The sequence below is a fragment of the Stigmatopora argus genome, chromosome 5 (assembly GCF_051989625.1).
Source record: "Stigmatopora argus isolate UIUO_Sarg chromosome 5, RoL_Sarg_1.0, whole genome shotgun sequence".
Lineage (NCBI taxonomy): Eukaryota > Metazoa > Chordata > Actinopteri > Syngnathiformes > Syngnathidae > Stigmatopora > Stigmatopora argus.
Genome location: NC_135391.1, coordinates 2,980,543 through 3,003,625, shown reverse-complemented (window position 1 = coordinate 3,003,625; position 23,083 = coordinate 2,980,543). Strand labels below are relative to the sequence as shown.

Below are 23,083 nucleotides of genomic sequence, written 5' to 3'. Positions count from 1 at the left end.
TAACCAGCAAAATAAAACGTTTGTGCTGTAACAGGAAGCACCTGATTGCAATCCACTGATTGCACTTGTAGGACACCAGATTGGTTAAAAAGTGTCCTCTTCATGGTTGTGGAAATGTTTGCCGACCCCTGACCTAAAGTTTAGAAATGCATGAAAAATAAACAAATATATGGCATTTAGATTACTGCTCTGCATTTTTCCAATTGTGCCAAAAGATGATGCATATAATATTATTTTTAATGTATTTCTTAACTTTAGGTTGTTATTTGTTTTTAATTTTATTTAATTCAGCTATCCAGGATTTTCCTGTATAGCACATTCACTTGCATGTGTCCTAAAAACATATATTTTTGCATTTTACAGAAAAAAAGTATTTAAAAAAACTGCCTAAAAGTTTAGAGAATTTCATTCCAAGTTCCTATCTGAAAATCAAACAAATATATATAAATACATATTTACAGTAGTTGGTGTGGTGCTTAACCTGATCTCAGATGACCCCCCACGCCAAATTATGATACATATAATATTACTTTTGATGTATTTCTTAACTTAAGGTTGTTATTTGTTTTTAAGTGTGTCGCCACATTCGCTTTCATGTGTACTAAAAATATGTTTGCAAATATCTATGTTTGCAAATATCTATGTTTGCAAATATCTATGTTTGCAAATATCTATGTTTGCAAATATATATGTTTGCAAATATATATTTTTGCAAATATATATTTTTGCAAATATATATTTTTGCAAATATATATTCTTGCAAATATATATTCTTGCCAATATATATTCTTGCCAATATATATTCTTGCCAATATATATTCTTGCCAATATATATTCTTGCCAATATATATTCTTGCCAATATATATTCTTGCCAATACATATTCTTGCCAATAGATATTTTTGCACATACATATTTTTGCACATACATATTTTTGCACATACATATTTTTGCACATACATATTTTTGCACATACATATTTTTGCACATACATATTTTTGCACATACATATTTTTGCACATACATATTTTTGCACATACATATTTTTGCACATACATATTTTTGCAAAAATATATTTTTGAAAATATATATTTTTGCATTTTACAGAAAAAAAAGTATGAGAAAAAAAACTGTCTAAAAGTTTAGAGAATTTCATTCCAAGTTCCTATCTGAAAAACAAACAAATGCTGTGCATATTTACAGTAGTTGGCATGGTGCTGAAACTGATCTCAGATGACCCCCCCCCCCCACACACACACACACATATACACACACACACAAACACACATATACACACTCCCAGCCCCTTTTCTTATCCATTACATGGGAGCTGAATGATGGTGATTTGGTTGAGGCCCAGTGAGTGTCTGTAGAAAATTGGTTGGTTGATAAAAACCCTCCTATCAAAGGGGGCTACTTTCTCATTTACATTTAGATGAGTATTGATTATTTATTTACTCAGTGGAGTGGGATTCTTTTCCAATCTTATCTCTCGTCTGTGCCTGTCACCTGCAGAGAGAAAAAGAGATCGAGTTCTTGACACCGCGCTGCGATAACAACATTTGGTAGTGCGGCTAAAAGTGGCGACGGCGCTCGCTCCCCATTTTGAAGGAAAGGAGAAAGTTGGACAAATTAAAACGGATAGCCCTTTTTTTCCCCCAAAATTGGGGTGGGGTTGAGGGGAATCTCTATTTGCGGGTCAAATTGGTTGTCGCCATGTGGGCGGTCTCCTCCTACCGGGGGTAGACATCTTATCGGGCGTGTCTGGGTAGTTTAGATGATGAATTTGAGATGGTGTGATACTTGGGATATGCGAGCGTGCGCTACTTCCCGCGAGATGATATCCGATGATCTTAATGATGGCGGAGTGTGCGGAAAGGAAGCCTCTGGATGTGTCTGTCACGTCGCGAGAACTAAACTCCGCTGATGTTCGGCGGCTTGTGCGGGGATTGGTCATGCATTGCCAATGAGTCTGGAGGCTTTCTGGCAGCGTGAGGAGCTTTGTGAAACTGACTAAAGGTGTTTAGGGCGGGAGGTGCGGCAGGCAGCCGGGCGGGCGGGCGGGCGAGAGCGAGGAATTGGGAAGCCCTGACAGACGCTGCCTCTTCTGCTGAGCACTGTGATGGAGAGTGAAGAGTCTCTCGAGGTGGCCTCTGTCAGATCTGCTTCGCCTCAACGGAGGCACGCGGCTGTACCACAACGCTGCCGAGACTTCTCACCCTTCGACCCCAAGGCCGATCCGGAGCCCCGGTGGTCACTTTTTATCCCTCTCGGATTTGGTTCAGGTGGGGGATGTGTCGTGGAATGTGTCACAAAGTTGTGAAAGTGACTATCGATGATGGTTCAAGAACTACAGAGCAGCATATTGAACAGGTTGTGATATAAATATGGTTTCGATTGGCAGTGCTGATGTCTGTTTGGCAAATTTAGGGGGATTTCGAGGTTTTTTTTTTGAGGCACCAACATCAACCCTCATAATGAGGATATGGTGAGTGCCAAAAAATGTAAGGTAGCTAAAAAAAATCCACAAAAATACTTTAATCCATGATATATTCTGTACATTCAAGGCTATTAGTAGCATTTTTGGGGGGTTTATTTTATTATGTCAGAGCACAAGAATAACGATTATACTTTATAGTTCAGTCATCCAACACTGCTTATCCTCACGTGTTGCAGGGGTGCTAGTGCCAAAAATAATAATAATAATACACATAACAATATTGACGCCTTCTTAAAATAATCACCCTTTTCATTTTTTCTCTATTTTCATGAAAAAACAGAACCATTTGTGGATTTGGGGATATTTACTTACTATTGAATGATGTTATTAAAAAATGATCACATACAAATATTTAAGTGAATATGTCCGAAGTGAGACCCAAACTACGAAAAAAGAATGACTTATGGTCAATAATCTATGCAAGCCTCGGTTTTGCATACAGTAAATGTTCACTACTGTATATTGAAGAGCATTTTAGAGGACATTGGCTGCCGGCTCACTGACACTGACTGAACAGGCTGCCCATTTTTCTTTGTTAGCCAGTCAGTCATTAGCCTAGTTAAGCATCTGGATCCAAGGATATTCAAGTAACTTCCAATTCTTACGTGCCTTGCATTTCCACACAAGCCTGCAATGATGGACTTTATGATTCATATGTATTTGAATGTGGGCGGCCCGGTGACTGAGTGGTAAGCGCGTCGGCCTCACATTGGAAGACCTGAGTTCAAATCCAGGTCAGTCAACAACTATGGAGTTTGCATGTCCGCCCTGGGCCTGCGTGGGTTTTCTCTGGGTACTCTGGTTTCCTCCCACATTTCAAAAACATGCATGGTAGGCTGATTGGACACTTTAAATTGCCCCTTGGTATGATTGCGAATGTGAATGGTTGTTTGTCTCCTTGTGCCCTGTGATTGGCTGGCCACAAATTAAAGGATGCCCCCTGAGTCTGGCCCGAAATCAACTGAGATAAGCTCCAGCACCCCCTGTGACCCTAGTTCAATTGAGAAAATGTGATATTTGAATGTTTTACCTCGCATTTCTATTTATTCCCCATTTTTAACGAGGAGAACACTTTGAATGCTCGTTACCGGCGCCGGATCACAGTCATGAGTTAATTTGGATGCCGACAACACATCCGTATTTCAGATCCATCGGGCGCAGCGTCGACGTTGTTAGCTATGAAAGGAAGAAAAAAGACATATTGGTCCATCAGCTTCCCAACAAGAAGATAGTATAAATGGCAAGGTGCGTGCACGCCGGTCTTGGTTATCTGGCTGATTAGATGACAAGCTGTAAGGCTTCAGTCAATCAAGAATGCTTCAGAAGTGCTCATTTAGGAGGATTGCTTGGAAATGACGTTTTCAGCTATTCCCACAGGAACAAGCAAATCCAAGAGGAGATCTCATATTTTTTCCATTTGTCTTCAGCTCGCTGTCTTCTGACACTAAGCCCAGGAATTTTACTTGAAACGCTCCATGTGTAATCTTTGCCTTGGAAAGCCAGAACAATTCACTTGTGCTTTACCGCGCTAAAGAAGATGTCTTTACTTCTAGGATGAAAAAAAGATTAAAAGATGGAGAAAAAATGTCATTTGCATGATAACTTGGTCTTAAAAGGAGAAAATGGCTCAGATTTTTTTTTGTTTAATGTTGTGTATAGTTTGGAAGCCCTGTCCTGCTCCTAAAAAAAGCTTGAATGACAAAATATTTACCGTATGCCTGTGTTTTGCAACATAAAATCGAGTGTGACTTATAGTTTTTTCACTCTCACCAATAACTTGTTAAATTGTATTGTTTTTAGGCTACAGTTATGCAAAAAACTGTTAATATGTTAAATTTCAGGTGCTTACTTTGTCTGTTGTTAATATGAGTTACTAGAGATCCATTTAAACTATATTTTCTTTTTTTTATTCATGTCATATTTGGGGATCCTTGAGCAACAACAAATTTCTATATTTATATATATATATATATATGTATTTTGTTTTTTTGTTTTTGTTTGCTTGTTTTTTAATGTTTTATTTTTTTATTTTAATATTTATATATATATATGTATTTTTTGTTTTGTTTGTTTTTGTTTGCTTGTTTTTTAATGTTTATTTTTTTTAAAAATATTTATATATATATATATATATATATATATATATGTTTGTTTGTTTTTTATTTTTTTATTTTATCTTACATTATTTTATTTTTTTTATAAAATAGTCTTCTTGCTTTGTAGAAAAAAAAATCATAAAAAAATGCTAGTTGCTTCAATTATTTTTCTAATAATAACATATTTACTGCAGCGCCATTATTAAGCAGAATCCCAATAATTTCGTTAGTTTTGACTAAAACTGTAAATATTAAAATGGGCGCCTTAAGATACTGTCAACTTTTAAATAACTGCTTCTAGGAAAATGGATTGCTGTTCTGTATATATAATTTTAAAAAAAAAATTAAAATGTCATGCAAACTCACCTCTAACTTGTTGGGCGGGTGCCGGGCCAGAGATTGGGGAAAGAATCTTAGGAAACGTCATCACCCCGATTCTTCATGGCCTCTTCTCCTCCCACATGTCTGAGTTTGATGCGATTTATGTGGCTGTACACGAGGAGGCCAATCAGCGCACCGGGACATGTGTAGCCTCTGTCTTCCGTTGACAGTTGCGCGGACCTTCCTGTAGCTAACTTCCTCTGATGCTTGGCCCGAGGGATCAGGAATCTGTCATAAGTGAAAGCTTGAAAAGGTTAGGACAGTTCAGGGGAGATAAATGGTGAATTGGGAGGACAGCTGACATAGGAACGTAAACACTCCAATTGGAAACGCAGGTGGAGACCAGCGTTCTCGTCCACATTCTCCAAAAGCTTTATTGCAGGGGTGTCCAAACTTTTTTTTTCTTCGATAAATCAAAGGATGCGAGGGCCAACTCCAAATCGGAGGGGATCGGAATCTCATTAAATAGAACTAAGTGTGACCTCATTGGTGAAAATGGATGGGACGTCCGTCGCTGTCAATGGCAGTGAAATATAATTATTCAATGGCAGGCTAGATGGATTTGCGGTTTATGATTGTCTATGGGTGCCAGCACGGTGGATAGTGTGGTTAGGATGTCTGTCTCGCAGTGGGAGATTGAGAGATTAAGCCTGGTGGGTTTCGGCTTTTTTGTTTAGAGTTAGCATGTCTTCCCATGTCTGCGTGGGTTTTCTATGGGTGCTCCAAAGTGTGATGGTTGTTAATGTCAGTTTACCCTGCAATTGGCTGGCAACCGTTTTAGGGCTGCACAAAGTTGGCTCCAGCACCCTCACGATCTTTGTGAAGACAAGCAGAATGTAAAATTAATAAACCGTCAATGGCAGTGAATGAGTTACTAATTACCCACTACAATCATACTGTAAAATAAATCTCACTCTCTCTCTCTTTGCATTCATAACAATAAAAAAATGATTCATTAAAAAAGATTATTATTATGATTAATCACGACTAAAAAAATAGTGATATATATTTATTTATACAACTGAAACCAACTTTCTACACCAAGGGTGTCAGACTCGGGTTGGTTCGCGGGCCGCTTTAACGTCAACTTGATTTCACGTGGGCCGGACCATTTTAGATATAATATTTAGATTTTTTAAAATAAATGGATTAAAAGAACAGGATTAAAAGCCCTGAATATTCATTTTTTATAGATCTAAAACAATGTTTATTTGAGCTTTATTTTATATATTTTTAGATTTTACAAAATGATTTTAGAACTAAAAACACAGAAAAAAATGGATTAAAAAATTACAGTGATTGATTTAAAAGGGGGAAATCAGGAAATTCAATATACATCTATACTCTTCATTTTAATTTGATCCTAAAACAGAAAGTCGGCACTCATCATTTACTTTCCCGGGCCACACAAAATGATGCGGTGGGCCAGATTTGGCCCCCGGGCCGCCACTTTGACACATGTTCTAGAACAAAGAAGAAAATGTCCAGTTACCCCCCCAAAAATCTGAATAGAATTTTTAAGTAAATTTCTTTATGCATGTTTCCTACCTTGATTAGAAATAATGAAGTTACAATTACAGTTGATGAATGCAACAGAATGTAGTTTGTATTTAAGATTCTTCTGCGAGCCACATTTAATGATATTTTTCATCAATACAAAACGAGGCCATGCATTTTGGAAAACCCAGAATCTGCAAAAACTTTCAACTAAGGCGCCCGCGTACATAAACCTCTCAATTACTCTGATCAGAAGAAACGATAAAGAACACTTATTGGGTTTTCACAATGTCTTCAGTCTAAGAAAGCTTGTTAAGCGCATTGCACAAAACAAATAGGCAGATTAATCAGTATACTTATTGACAATGTGTCATTTCCAGTTAGAGCGGGAATCCTCAGCACGCCGCCGGCTCGGCCTTCCATCTCTCAAGAGGAAGAACACTAATGGCTTCTGAAATCAGGGATCGAAGGAACTCATAAAGCTTTGCGACGTGAGATGAGAGAGGGGAGACCATTATCAATCCCTTTTCATCTAAATATGTGACACGCCTTGCAGATCGGCATCCATGTTCCTCCGGATTGGGCGCCTTGAGCTAACTCCCCTCGGAAATGAACTTTAACCCTTTTCGCAGAGAGTGGTCGCACGCAGTGGACGTCTATTCAAACGTTATTGTTAGCTTAACAGCCCAGGGTACGGGCGATGTGTTGTGGTAGTTAGTAAAGGAGCGAAATTGATCGTCAAATGACCGACTGACTGACAATAATAGGCGTCCAATCCGTTGGTCCTGTTAAAATGGATTTGCCGTCAATGGCTGCCAAAGATGTAAGATATGTTAAGTCACGAGAGATTTAAAAAACAAACACATTTGGTGCCAGAGCAAAATATGCACAAGGGAAATGTTTTTGTGTTGTCTTTTTTACAATTTGTTTCAATTTTTCTGATTGTTTATGTATTCATTACAGAATTATGTATGTTTTTCAGAACCTGCCTTTTTTTGCTAATCGGACATAGGCTTTGTCATCATCTTTTGTCGAGTCTATGATAATGACAAAGCCTATGTCCGATTATTATTATTATTATTTTGCATTTTTTCCTATTTCTATTTGTTATTGATTACTATTGAACAAAACTGTGGTTTATACTGAAGTGCGACATGCAGAAACATTTAAATATTCAAGTTTTTTCCCTTTTAATTGTTTTCTTTGGCTGGTGCGACTTATAATCCAGAAAATACGCACCACGCTGTATTTTCCGCACTATAAGTCGTACTTTTTTCATAGTTTGGCTGAGCCTGCGACTTATACATGTTTTTTTCCTCTCTGACTACCAACATTCTGTTATTTTCTTTTTTTAAGGCTATACTTATCATGCAAAACTGTTATGTTTGTTGTTGACTTTGAAATAAAAAATTGCCCTCCCAAAAATGCAACATTATTCTCTTCATTATGTATTATATTCCTGATGCAATTTATAGTCTGAAAAATACGATACTGGTCAAAAAAATTACAACAGTAGCATGATTTGAGGGACAAAACTTTAATTTTCAGCTGTTTAATTCCTATAAGGAGTCTGTAAAGATCAGATAATCATATTTTCAATGATAATTTGGGTTTTTGTACCATATTTAATGATAACTAGCCACCGACAAAGGTGTGTATCCTCATGTCCTCTCAGGTCAAACCCACTGGTGAGCCGCCCTGCTTCCCTGTTATTAAGAAATGATTGACAGCTGTCATGTATTCGTCAGCTCACACTGCTATTTTTCAGATGCTGCCTCTTTGTCAGAGAAGCCGAGGCTCTTCTCAGCCCGAAGACAGCTCTTGACTGCTTCAATACGCTGCCAGGCTTCACCTAAAGCGCGGTTATGTTTGTAATCAGCTTTCGCAGATTAAATTATGTCGGTAATAATTTACATTATATCCTGTCATATCAAACCGCAATATGTCTTGACAGTTTCTTATTATACGGCCGTGTACTATGCTGTTCTTGTCTTTGTTGTGCAAAAAGGGTGAATTTTGCATTGTAATTTAAAAAACTAAATATTGCTTTATTTTAAGTACTGTCAATATAGAATTGGATTAGTACAATACAACAGTTTTATAGAAAATGTATTGATACATATGACATTATTTGACTTTATCATTTGTTTATGTTCAAAATCAGCAAACTAACTACCTACCAGATATTACAATATGATTTAAATTTATGTTAAAAAAAGTATTTGTTCAAAATTGACCTCCCTGACCAGAGTAACTAACTAAAAGTAAAAGCCTATTATTAGAAAAATGAAAAGCAGTGCATATTTCTAGTTCATATTCGTGCAAAAGAAGTGAATAGTCACTTGAATTTGCCTTATAATTAAAAATAAATAAACAAACAAAACGTCAATTCAAATTTAAGGTTAGCGCAAAACTACGGTTTCATAGAAATCCGCTTTATTCAAATGATATCAACACTTTGACTTAATAATTCATTGATTTTGAAAAATCAGCTAACCATATATATGGTTTATATAAATTACCATATTTTCACAACTATAAGGCGCACCACATTACAAGACGCTCCCTCAATGAATGACACATTTTTTCCATATATAAGGCGCACTGGATTATAAGGCGCCCGGTCTATTTTGGAGACAATTTAAGACTTTTAAGTGCGCCTTATAGTCATGAAAATATGGTATATTCATGAAAAGTGGGTCAAATTCCTATTCTTGCAAAAGAGGTGAATGGTCACTTGGAATTGCATTGACATGAAAAAAAAACTTTGTTATAGGCACCATTAATACAAAATTGGATTTGCATAAGACTACACTTCTATTAAAAACCTGCTTTATACATACGATAAAATTTTGTCTGGTTGTTGTTGAAAAATCAGCAAACCTACCAATTTTTATATAAATTATTTATTTTTGTACATAATTCTGTCCACTAACAAACAAAAAGCCATAAAAATCTGACCCACTTGACCTGTGTAACCAACTCAAAGTAAAAACAGCTCATTAGTAGGCCGTATTATTCAGTTGCACATTTAATGCGTTTGCATCTTATCTGATTTTTAATGACGGGCGCTATTCTGATTGATTCAAAAATCTCGGACACTTGAGCGCGCAAGGTGCCGTTTATCACGGAAATCCCATCTGTAGAGTCGTTGGGAACAACTCGGTTACCGTTGCCTTAACAACCCAATCAGCTTGAGTCCTCACTTTCTGCTCAATATGAGTCCCGTAATGCAGGACAGAGCGGTGATTTATACTCGGCGCTCAAAATTAAACAGCATAAATTACTCTTATTTACTCTGCAGGTGATAAAGATCCTGTCAAATAATGTCACTTGAGCATAATTTTTATGGAACAAATGAAATTTGTTATCAAGGAAAAGCGGGTCAAGTTCATCAATTAAAAGTGTTTTCTTTTTTTTCCTCACTCTAAAAATGTTCCACGGCTATTTAAAATGATTGATTTGATTAGATCTTCATTTATTAAAGTACGACGTGAGGCTGAAGCCTGAGTAATCAGGATAAAAACTGACTCAGCATGAATGTCTTCAACGGGCACTTGGCAATTCAGCAACTCTTCTTTATGTGTCTGGAGAACACATTAACCACGTAGTCGCAAGTGTGTTGCTAACACGTGAACGTTCCTTTTTGGAAAGGGTGTTTTAAAAAAAATCGGGTTTGTAATATATCGGGAGATTACTTGTGTAGATTAAAAATCTATCTGAAATTATCCTTGCAGGTGTGTTTTTGTTGGAAATAAATAAAATTGCATCTGCACCTCCACTCCCGTCCACTAGTTGGCAGCACCCAGCAGCTATGTGTTGGTTACTTCTTGTATGGATTAAAAATCTATCTGAAATAATCCTTGCAGGTGTGTTTTTATTGGAAATAAATAAAATTGCATCTGCACTTCGACTCCCGTCCACTAGTTGGCAGCACCCAGCAGCTATGTCTTGGTTTCTTCTTGTATGGATTAAAAATCTATCTGAAATGATCCTTGCAGGTCTGTTTTTGTAGGAAATAAATAAAATTGTGTATGCAATTCCACTCCCATCCACTAGTTGGCAGCACCCGGCAGCTCTCTTGTAAGCTGCCGAAATAAATGCAAACATTTTTGTGTTAAAATATGACCATGTTTACGTTTATATTTATTTGTGGTCGAGCTAATTATTTGACATGCCATTAAAAAAATGTTCATTATCCAGTCAAGTTAAGCAGTACAGAAAAATAATAAAATAATGAAATATTGATACATCTTTCAATATGTTTTTGAGAATCCTGCATTTAAACATGTTTCGACAAAAGAAGTGTTGCAATATAAGAAAATATTATAATAAAAATCACATGTTCAAACATAAAACAAAAAAAATCATGTTAACTTTAGTGCTGAATAAGGTTTCAGAAATAAATTAATATAAATGTTGTTTTATGTCGATTTAGATTTTTTTTTCTAAAGTGATACACCAAAATCGCAATACTCATCCTATAGTGTAGTATTGGGATTAATTGGAATCCAAGGAAATCATGAAATCAAGATAGAAATCACATTGCCGTATAATGCAATACGTACTCCTAATTTCTATCCACTAAAATTAATATAAAAAGGGTCATTGCTGAAATCCAACCAGGAGAAAATTCGCTATCAAGCGTATCTACCCATTTATCCCATTTTATAATATCCCCATACTTCTCGCGCAAAGTGACCCATTGTTTTGAAAGCCAGAAGGGTAAAAATGCAAGAGGTTAGAGCAAGAGGAGGGGTGTGTGTGTTTTTTTTCCAGGAATGTTTTCCCGATAAAATAAAAAGAATCGGGAGAATGAAGGAAAGAGGAGAAGTTGAATATATATTTCATGTGATAAGAGAAAGATGAAGCGCGAGAAAAAAAGATTCCATTACAGCTGCGACAGTTACAAAACTGCTGCTGTGCCGAGTAGCCTCTGCTGAGAAGATTGATGCAATAAGAAGTGACCTTGGCTTGGAGCAGGAGTCGCTGATGTATGTATGAGCATCTCCCTGCTAAATGGACCCAGATTTGTAGCGCTAATATACATGGAAGCCCGCTACCAAACTCACAATGGCCATAAATCAGCAGCCACTTTGGGTGTCATTTCGGCTTTATATTCCACTATTGTTCTGTGCTTTTAATTCGTGTCGCTGCCATCTGTTCAGTTGATGCCGTTTCATTGGCCGTGATTGGGCTGCGTACGTACGTTGTGTGTGCGCCGTTCCCATTAGTGCGGGGGTGTCCAAATTTTCTTTTTTTTTCCTCAGAGGAAGAAAAATATGAAGAAATCAGAAGGCCAACTTGAAGTTATGACATTTGTTGAATTACGAATGAGGATTAGGCCCACTGACAAGAAAAAAATAGGTGGCTGAGATTGTCTTTTGAGCCAGAATGAGTCTAAGAAGTCTTAATTTGAAGGCAGAATTGTGAATTTATTTTCAGAATGTGCATTTTATTTGCAGAATTCTGAGTTCAAAACAAAGGCCGATATTAAAATGGAAAATATCCAATGCAAAAATGGCGCACTAATTACGACAGTATATTAGACAGCAGTCAACCTCGTCTCCGTTTTAGTCGTTACGCTGTCAGAATGACTGATAATCATTTGAGAAATCCACTTGATGACTTCCTCTGCGGCTACTTTGACATCTCAAATGAAAAACACAACTCTGACATAAGGGAGTCCATCACAGGATCACATAAAATAGTTGAAAAAAAAATTAAACAACTATGGCGTTACAAAAACAAACTGGTTTGGACGTCTATTGTCGTCATCAATGGCCGTGAAACATGAAGCCGGTCTTTACAATTGAAATTGATTGGATATCTATAAGTGTCAATAGCAGTAGAAAAACAAAATAATCATGAGCTACATATATTGCAAAATATACATTTATATTTGAACTAGTGAAACAAACTTTGTAGAAGAAAGGACATAAAAGCTCAATTCATCACATTAGACTATTTGTTTATTATTAATGAGAACAACATAATTTGTAAGCAATCTTATTTTGTGCTGGACAACAGTTTGCAAAAAACTGTTTTACCTCATTTGGATGTGCTTTTTTCCCGTCTTTAATACATATATTTAATTTTTGGCCTCAACAAACCCACAAAATCAAGCGACTCGGACTTGACACTTGTGCAAAAATCTGCACCGCTAACTTTATATTTTGTTAGATGTTAAGCTCATCCTCATTTTGGACTTCTTTCCACTACAAGGACATCATCTGTGTGTATTAAGCCCCAAACCCGAATGACCAATCTCCCAAAAAGGCAATTTTTTGTCCCCCCTTTTATGTTCCCTGACAGCTTAGCTGTACATCTCATCTTGAAATAGCGTGCATCACCCTAAACCTTAAAAAATCCTACTCCACATCCTTTAATAAAGCCCGATAAGTCCCCTTTCATCCTTTGGCCGTTTCAATTTTATCCAGCCACCAAAGTTATTTAATCAGTGCCACAGTGTCCCATTCGCAGCGTATTACCAATTCTGTCCGCGATCTTTATCAGCGCGGTGATGTATGTATGAGGCAGATGTTCCGAGAGGCAGGGGAAACAGAGGCCATGAATGAATGAATTATTAGACTCGTGAAAAGGAGCTCTAGATAGAGAATTTTGAGCCCTGTAATATGTTTGCTTTCTCTCCCTTATCTTGCCAGACAAAAATATGCCTTATCTCGGAGACCGCTGAGGTTCCTTCCGCGTGGATGCCGAGCCTCTAAACATCATCTTCTCGTTGCGTGACTATGCGTCGCATCTGAAGAAGTACAGTGGTACCTCGACCTATGAGCAGCTCTAACTACGAGATGCTCGAGATACGCTGAAATTTTCGCATAATTCGCCCTAGATACGAGAAAATTTTCGAGATGCGAGAAAGAGGTGGCCATGGCACTGTCTTGCCGCATCTCTTTCGTGTATAAAATATATCTACGAGCACGGGGCGGAGCTTTGCATTTCCCCCCTGTTTTTTTTCCACGTTGGTCAATGCATACTAGATTTGCATACAAAGTAAACAACAATGGATCGGCAGAGTTTTGCAAAGAAAAGGCGACCGTTGACAATCAACAATAAGCGCGAAATAATTAAAAAATATGAGAGTGGTGTACGTGTCACCGAGCTTGCTCAGCAATACGAGAGGAATATGTCAACCATATCCACCATCCTTAAGCAGAAGGACGCAATTAAGGAGAAGGAGGCCTTCCAAAGGACTAACTATAATTTCGCACCGGTGCAGTGACATTCATGACGAGATGGAGAGCCTTCTTTTATTGTGGATAGAAGATAGTTCCAATTCGAAAGCCGTGGTGGAATTTATCAAGACATTTGCCTCGATTATCACCCAAGAAAGTTACAAGGAAGTGGCAAGAGTTTTCGGATTTTGTAGAAAAGAGGCACCCTGACAAGCTGGCAAGTGGTCGCGCGTTATTGTATTGTGATGACATTTGTGCGCGTTATTGTATTGTGATGACATTTGTGCGCGTCATTTTCGAATTATTTTGAAGGGAAGGTAAAAACAAACAACTCTTGATGCGTTCATTTTGAAGACTCCGGCTGAACGTCCGGGTGGAGTCAACCCGTAGAAAACAAAGGTAAAAAAGATTAAAACTAAATTAGAATTCAGTTTTCTGTAAAGTTACATTAAACGTATGTTTGAGTGTGTCTGTATATATTAATCTAAGTTAATTTAAATTTGTTTGTTCGGGTTGCCGTGGATAAAGTCCCCACAAACACACACCCCGCCTCCGTGTATGTCGCTGTCTCTACCCTCCGCGAAATGCGTCTAATTTTACTTCTATTAAACACATTTTATTACTCTTAAGCCACTAGTTATGTGTTACTTTGTTAATAGATGGCGATTAGAAGAAATAAAACATTTTTTTCCAATCCAATATCCTGTTTTTGGTGTTTTTTCAGAGGGTAGGAACAAATTACTTTGTTTTTAGTTCATTTCAATGGGAAACGTTTGCTCGAGTTACGAGAAGCTCGACATACGATCTCAGTCCCGGAACGTATTGAGATCGTACGTCGAGGTACCACTGTAGCTCACTTTTGTTTGCGTTGATTCGGCAGTGTCCACGTGGTAGGAGTTCCAGGATTTTTCATCCTCCCCCTGCATCGTGGAAGGTGAGAAACTGCATTTGATCCTGAGCGGAGTTGAGTTCCGCAAAGACCACATCAGGAGGTGCTCGCTCATGCGTGGCCACACCCTTCACCATCTCACACTCACGCGTGGCCCAATTTGAAAGTCGGGAAAAAGAACAGAAAAAATGCCCAAAATGCCAAATTTTTTTTTTTGCTGTTTGGAGCAAGAAAAGGGCATGAACATGAAAAGCCAAACACACACACACACACAAACAGAAACACACATTGAGAAGACTACAGCTGCAAGCCAGAAACACACAAGACTGCTGGATAATGAGGGTGGACAGGGTGGAATTATCACTTCACATCACAATAATATTATCCTTCTCCCAACTCCCGCAGCATCTTCCACCACGGTGTGACATTTCCATTTTACTTGAGTTTAATCTGGGTCCTCCGAATAAAACCGTCGCCTAAAGGCCTCTTCTTAAACTGACCCAGTCCTATTTTAATCACATGGAATTAAATAAATGCTGTTTAACGCTGGCTCTGACAGCAGTCATGACAAGCGCTTTGCGCGGCAAACTCCCCCCCGAGTCAGATAAGGAATCAAAACAAAGTAGTCGGAGACTTCAAACCACGTTGCTATTCGTGGAAATACGGCACAGATTGTAAGTACATTCCTTAATATATTGAAATAATTGTGTAAATATAGAGCAGGGATGAAAACGTTAGCGGAAACTGACGTTTTGGTGATTGCATCTTGATTTCACGGCGCACCCTTCCGCGTATTGCAAAAATTAATTGTTATTTTAATGGGAAATCCAACGCAAACATGCCATTGTATGGAGAGTGGCGTGCTCAATTATGTTCGCTGTTTTACAAGCCTGCTCAAAGTGTTTTGGTGATCATCCAGCTGGGACTCCCATCCAATATACACTTATACCTCATCATAATATTATTGTATTGCAGAAGTTCAAATAAGGCTGCGAGAAGTTCCATTGGAAAGCTCGTGTCAATTGGAATGCTGTGCATCTCCTCTTGCAAGGCACTTTTCCTTTCCTCCTCCAGCTCATTCCGTTGTTGCACTGGGGCTGAACACTATGTTAACCTAGTAATTGGCACTGGGCCTTCCCCATTATACGGCTTTCTATTGAGCCGTTCTACATGACTAGTTAAAGAAGATGGCATGAAGATTAATGAAGTTCAGCTAATATAGGAGGGGGGGGGGGTACCTCTCCAACATTTCCACTGAGGAGATAGGCCGACCAATGACAGTCTCTTTTCCCCCAGTTGTACATACTGTTCACATTGTACCTACTTATTTATGTGACCACTTATTCAACGTTGACTACTTATTGATTTATTCCTTATTTACTGATTATTCATTAATATTATTTATTGGTTATTTATCGGTTTGTTTTTGTTTGTTGTTGTTATTTGTGCATTTTGTGATAAAGCTTTAAATCTCATTATACTTATACTGTATGTGTGTGTATATATATATATATATAAATATATATATATATATATATATATATGTGTGTATATATATACACATCTATACATATATTTACATATCCCTATATACATACACATATACACACATATATACACATATTCACATATATACACATATACACATATACATATATACACACATTATATACACATACACATGTACACATATACACACATTATATACACATACACATGTATACATATACACACATTATATACACATACACATGTACACACATTATATACACATACACATGTACACACATTATATACACATACACATGTACACACATTATATACACATACACATGTACACACATTATATACACATACACATGTACACACATTATATACACATACACATGTACACACATACACATGTACACACATTATATACACATACACATGTACACACATTATATACACATACACATGTACACACATTATATATACACACACACATGTACACATTTACACATATATACACACATATACACATATATACCTATACACATATTTATATACATATACACATACATATACACACACATATATACCTATACACATATTTATATACATATACATACACACACATACCTATACACATTTATATACTACATATACACATACATATACACACATACATATATACACATACACATTATATATATATAGCCTGTCTTAACTGGTGAACTGGTGGACCTTCCACTTATGTCGCAAAGCCACCGCAACGTCCCCGTTTGATTGATGTCACTACAGTAGTCAGTCTTTTTTCCCTCGGAATTGAAAAGCACAGCCCTCCAAAATAGATTTTCCAGCACAATTCACACACTGGCGTGGAGTAGATAGAACACTTTATGCAGTTTCATTTAAAACCATGAGCTAGGAGACGTGTTCATTCACTTTTGGCAAATGCCCCTTTGGTTAAGGTCTGCGGGGTTCACTTTGATATTGTCTGGGTGGATTTCATCGCAGGGGTTGAGCTAGCTTAACAGAAAGATGAGAAAACACACTCCAGCTCACTGTCAGAGGTTAGAACAGAGTGCATATGCTGAGAGGAATGGCTTTTAAGGTGTTGGTCGCCAATGACGGCGCTAAACGTCCAATTCAATTTGGATGGGTGAGTCCAAAATGATTGGATTTCTCATATTGGAAATCGCACAATAACATTAGTATTCAGAGTCAGCTGTCCCACTTTAAATGAATTATATGTTTGTTGTTATCAAAAAAGAGACTTGAGAATTACTGGGGGATAAAATCAGACTGATTTTTTTTTGGTTGCCATTCATTTTAATTGTATTCATTTAAAAAGTATTACTGGGGATTTTTCATTCAATTTAATTGTATTAAATTAGTTTTTAGGAAAATATTATCAAGTTTGAACATGAACAAATAACACTACTAGTATAATTAATAATATAATAAATTATAAAGTATTCATTTTGTTCCAAACTGTTGCAATTTACATTCACAACAATAACAAATGACACAACTTTATACTCACTCCTTGCACTTTTTGAGAAATCTTACAAACTATCAAAACCTGACCTAAAACCAAAGAAGCACCAACGAGTCATGTGATCTTTACCCACAACTCCTGTCACATTTCGAACACATTGCATCGACCTGAAAATATCGCCACACACAGTAGTCAATAATTTGCCAAGTGGGCCTGAAAAAGTAGGAGGGGCTTAACCACAGCTAAACGTGAACTCGACTCACTGTTTATCCAAAAACAGAACTGATTTGATGCAACAGTACAGCAAAGGTTGACAAATTTATCCTCACTTCCCTGCACTTTTTAAGAAATCTTACAAACAAATAATCATCAAAACCTGACCTAAACCCAAAGAAGCACCAATGAGTCACATGGTCATTACCCACAACTCCTGTCACATTTCACCTACATTGCGTCAACCTAAAAATATCGCCACATACAGGGCCTAGAAAAAGGAGGGGCTTAACCACAGCTAAACGTGAACTCGACTCAATGTTTATCCAAAAAACAGAACTGATTTGATGCAACACTTAAGCAAAGGTTCACCGCAGCTCGTTCTTTGGGGCGCTCTTGTAATCAGATAAATTAACCAAAGCTATCAAAAGATTGCAATAACACTCAACGGCGCCATAAAGCTGAGAGCCGTGACTGTGGTCGGCGCTTTATGACAGACATCACTCGAGCGCTCTGATTTATCACTGCAGCCCTGTCCTATCGATCTTTTCGCAAGGAGGCCTTAGCGAGACTCTCTCTCTCTCTCTCTCTCTGGAGAGACCACTCACACTCAGCAAAAACAATGCAAATTAAACCTAACAACACACCAATGCAGTAACTGCTTTTATCATCTCACCCGTATGAAAAACGTACCGCTATTCCTCTTTTGGTGAACTCCCGTATTCCTATGGATTTTGTCCGAGGCGACGTCAAGAAAGAAGGCGGCTAACGAAATTAAATTGAAAGCACGCGTGAGCGGCAAAGTGACCCGTATCCCGATCGCTCGGGTAATCAATATTCCGACTCGGCCTCTCTTTGTTGGTACTTTAATCAAGTACAAGCTCTTCTCCTCTTAATCGCTTCACCCCGATGCTTCGATGTATACGTCTGAAAATCGCCTTTAATAAATGCAGTCTTTTCCTACCATTTGTTGAAAAGATGGCATTAATTACGCCCATTTTCTAAGCAAGTTACCTTTTTACTATTTTAGTCGTAAATAAAAAGGAGGACACAAAAGGGCACCCAATCATATAGTGCATATTGCCTCATCCTTTTAACAAATACATTTCATAGCCCTATTAAAAGGGGTCTTCATCCGTCCTGTCAAAAGACCGCCTAGCAGGGTTTTTTAGTTTAATTACACTATCCAATTAAAAAAAAAAACGCAGCCGCATTCTGCTCCGCCTCTCCTTGGGTTTGAGTGGATATGACATTTACAAGGCTCGCCTTTCACGCAGACAATGGCGTGATTGATGAGGTGCAGACGCTATGAAGGAGGCGATTGCCATGTGGAAGCAGTGCTTAGTGCACTTTGATTTATTTATCATCTGTTTTCAAAGCCGGGCCGGCTGCGGCGAGTCCACTCGGCTCGTCCCACCGCGTGGCCAAGACGTGGTGTAAACAGAGTCCAGCCTTGGAATTGTTCTTCTCTTTGTGTCGGGTGGACATTTGAGGGCAGTTAATGTTGTTGCTGTTGACATTGACATGCTGTGGTCAAGCAGCGGGGGCTTCTTGTTAGCCGTCTCTCGCTGTTTGGTCTATTGGCGGTGATTAATTCATTCAGCAGTCCAAGGAACCTGGACTTCCTCCAAGAGAAAAGGAATGAATTGGATTGGAAAACTTTTTACCCTCAGACTAGCCTCATTTGACTCGTCATTGGCCCTAAATGAAGTCGACATCTAAGACGGTCATTGGCATGGAAAGGCCAGCATTTATGTCCAGTCATACCAGTTTAATCTCATCTCATCTCATTTTCTGAACTGCTTTATCCTCATTAGGGTCACGGGGGGGTGCCGGAGCCTATCCCAGCTAGGCACAATGAGACAAAAAACCAATCAATCGTAGCTAGGGGCAATTTAGAGCGTCCAATCAGCCTACCATGCATGTTTTTGGAATGTGGGAGGAAACCGGAGTACCTGGAGGAAACCCACGCAGGCCCAGGGAGAACATGCAAACTCCACACAGATGGGCATGACCTGGATTTGAACCCAGGACCCCAAAGCTGTGAGGCCGACGCGCTAACCACTCACTCCACTGGGCCACCATGTCGCAACATGACGTAGCAAAAATCAAATTACCGTATTTTCACGACTATACGGCGCATTATATTTTTAGCCACAGTGTCAATAACGAGTGCTATTTCTGTATTTTACACACACAAAGGACGCACCGTTTTTATAGACGCAACCAGGCATGGCAAAACATACACCAGCTTAAACATACACGCAACACCCACACGCTAAAAACACGTTTTTAAAAAGGCAACGGAAGCAAAACTGAGTTCGGTTGTACTTTATTTAGCCATTTTACATTGTATTCACGTCATCATCACCCACAAATCCATCAAAGTCCTCATTTTCTGTGTCCGAATTCTACAATTGTCCAAATGAGTCATCGAAAACACTGAGTTTTATACGTTCGTCCAGGCGGCCACAATCCATTCGCAAATAGTAGCAAGCTAGTAGCTAGCGTAACTATTCCAACGCTGCTTTCCATGCTTCGTAAAGCTGTGTTGATGTCGATGTATACAGGCCACAATCCATTGGGTGTATTGACAAAAGAACTACTATATCAAAGTGATATTGGGAAATAAATGATCATTCCTTCACATCCACAAGACAGACGAAACTATGAAATGTTCTGTAACAGTTCCTGTAGTGCTGTTAGCTTAGCCTAGCGATGGTCAGTCCTTGGAGAGCAAACATGGGTGAACCACCTTTGTTGTTAATGTGTGGCCCCCGCCCATCCATGCAGAGACTGAATGGGGGGTGTCGGAGTCAGGAGACAGATGCTTAACGACTCCCTCAAGGCCACGGCTGTGGGCCTTATCTCTTCCATAGTTTGTGTGTGCAGGTTGCCATGGCGACTGACCTCAACACATCAATATTGGCCCACGAGCTGCCAGGAGAATAAACATGTATAATGTGGAGAGCAGGTACTCGACCAGTCTTTCTTTAATTCCAATTCGATTTTTGTTTAAAAGAGAGCATGGCAATTATTAGTATCGTTAAATGAAAATACTGATGTTAAAAATGTATCCTATTATTAGTATATGTAGTGTGACGTCAGACATTATACAGTTTGTTGGCCATATTGAAACACATGTTGGCTTAGCATTAATATATTCAAAGTACCTGACCTACATTCGAACACAGTTTTGTTTTTGTTGTGTTGTGTTGGTTTGTTTTGTTTTGAGATTTTTTATTTGTTTTTTACTTGCAAAACATGCGTTTCTGAAATGAATCTTCATCAAAACAAAACAAAAACAAAAAGTGCAGATGCAAAGTGACTCCAGTACTCTAAATATTTATTTTATCAACATACAAATCTCAGTTAATGTTGATTTTAATGTGCCATTTCCAAGACGCATATGTCCATAATCTGTCAACACCATTCATGAGAAACAATTAATATCTACCTGCATGTGCTACACTCAGATTAATTATGACAGAGCGACAAGGACAAGCCACAAATTATGATTTCATTTACACTTTGTAGCATGACTTGTATCCCCAACAAATGTGTAAAAATCTCCTAGTCTATTTTTGCAAGGCTTCGGTATATTTGGAATTGGAAGTGTTTATTTAATCAAAATACTTAACAAGAGATGAAAACATGCAAACTGGGAACAGGTGAAAGTGACCCTGCAATAAAGAATAAAACATTATGAATACTGCTTATTTATTGGCCAGGCATTTACGTGATTATAAGATCATGTAATTGATTGAAATGAACTGTAAATTCAACCAAATTGATTTTTTTAATAGATTTTTTTGTCTGTTCTAGTGCTGCGTTTGTATTGATTTCATCTCTTGATTTAACTGCTTTTGGACTTATTAGGCTAATCGTGTAGTTCAGCTATATTACATTTTGTGCTTTTTTTTTGTAAATGTGCATTGGCTGGAGAATAAAATCCAGAAAGTTATTGTCACTTAACACAGCAGTGTTAAGTTCTTAACTAGAATGGCGTCGGATGACTAAAACGAGCACAATGAAACTGGTATGAGACACTTTGCAGGTGACAAAAGACTCTTACTAGAGGACAAATTCCTCTGGCAGTTGTGAGGAACAATTACTTAAATAATTTGGCTTCCAAAGGCAAGATTGATTGTCTAAAAGCTGTTTTCTGTGGCGAATCCATTAGAGGAAACCATTTTTTCCAGCTTCTTGACATAGTGTTTTTATTAATTTCTGCTCTCTGAGATCCATGATCCTCACTTGTTGTTTTATTTCTCTCTTTTTGCCGCTCTGTCACTAGCCTACACGATAAACTATGCAAGACAGTGCTTCCAACAGACAAGCCATTTAGAACCCAACTCTGATTTGCTGTAATTACACAGCTATACATTTTCTCCAAGCGAAAAAGACCTTTCGACCGAGAAAAATGCCTTGAAAACGTTATGTGAGGTAATTGTGATGTCTTGATGAGAGTGTGTGTTTATTCTAGGTCATGTGATGGCGTCTACGTGGCTACCATTTATTCCCAAAGCCCAAATAGCGCCTAGCCATGACGTGAGGCTTTTGTACGTGGATGCCGTTGAAGGTTATCTCCGAAACGAGGGGCTCACATGCTGCATCATCATTCATATCTGAGCATAGGGCGGGTCAGGCGGGTCAGCGTCTTCTCAGACTTGACTCGCTTTATTCCCATTTTCATGGAATATATTTCCTCTTCAGTATACCATTTTAGGTTATCTGCGTTTGGGTCTAGCCTTTGACGTTAATGCGGTGTTAGATGGGTGGCGGTGATTGATTCAATATTGCTAGGTGGTTGACTGGAAGTGGGGGTTGCTTTTTTGTTCAAAACCATGGTAGCAGGGGTGGAACACATTAGGATAGGGCCTGGATGTGGAGATTGTCAATGGAACCCTTCACTTTATCCCACGTAAGAGCCAGTTGACCGGTGGTAGTCACTGAAAGTGATTTACAAGCGCTACTTCATGCTATCTAAGAGGGGCTACATAAGATATTTTGACAATAAGACTAGGGATGTCTCCGATGAAATCGAATAGAAATTTATCGGAAATCGGGCCCGATCACATCATTTTTAGGAGATCGGAATCAGGTAAAAAAAAGATTTTTTTAATGTATTGGCGTCCATTTTTAGATGTTTACTCATTGATGGTGAGAGATGTTCAATCTATTTTGACTGTGATCACCCCAGTCAAATTTGATTGGATGCCTCTCGCCATCAAGCAAAGTAGAACTTCAATTTGTTACTGCTCAGTATAATGGAACACATTAAAATTCTTTAAACTCTAGGATTTAATGGTCCCTCGGGAACAAAAAG

At 38.2% G+C, this 23,083-nt stretch overlaps 1 long non-coding RNA gene across 1 annotated transcript in view; it reads right to left on the bottom strand.

Annotated features, from left to right (window-relative positions):
* Positions 1-1,335: 1,335 nt before the first annotated feature.
* Positions 1,336-23,083, bottom strand: part of LOC144074778 (uncharacterized) — a 34,868-nt gene continuing 13,120 nt past the window's right edge. Inside the window, exons 3-4 of the long non-coding RNA XR_013300381.1 lie at positions 4,962-5,204; positions 1,336-1,508 (exon numbers count right to left, since the gene is read on the bottom strand). This is a non-coding gene — a long non-coding RNA (uncharacterized LOC144074778). The remainder of the gene's footprint in view (positions 1,509-4,961; positions 5,205-23,083) is intronic.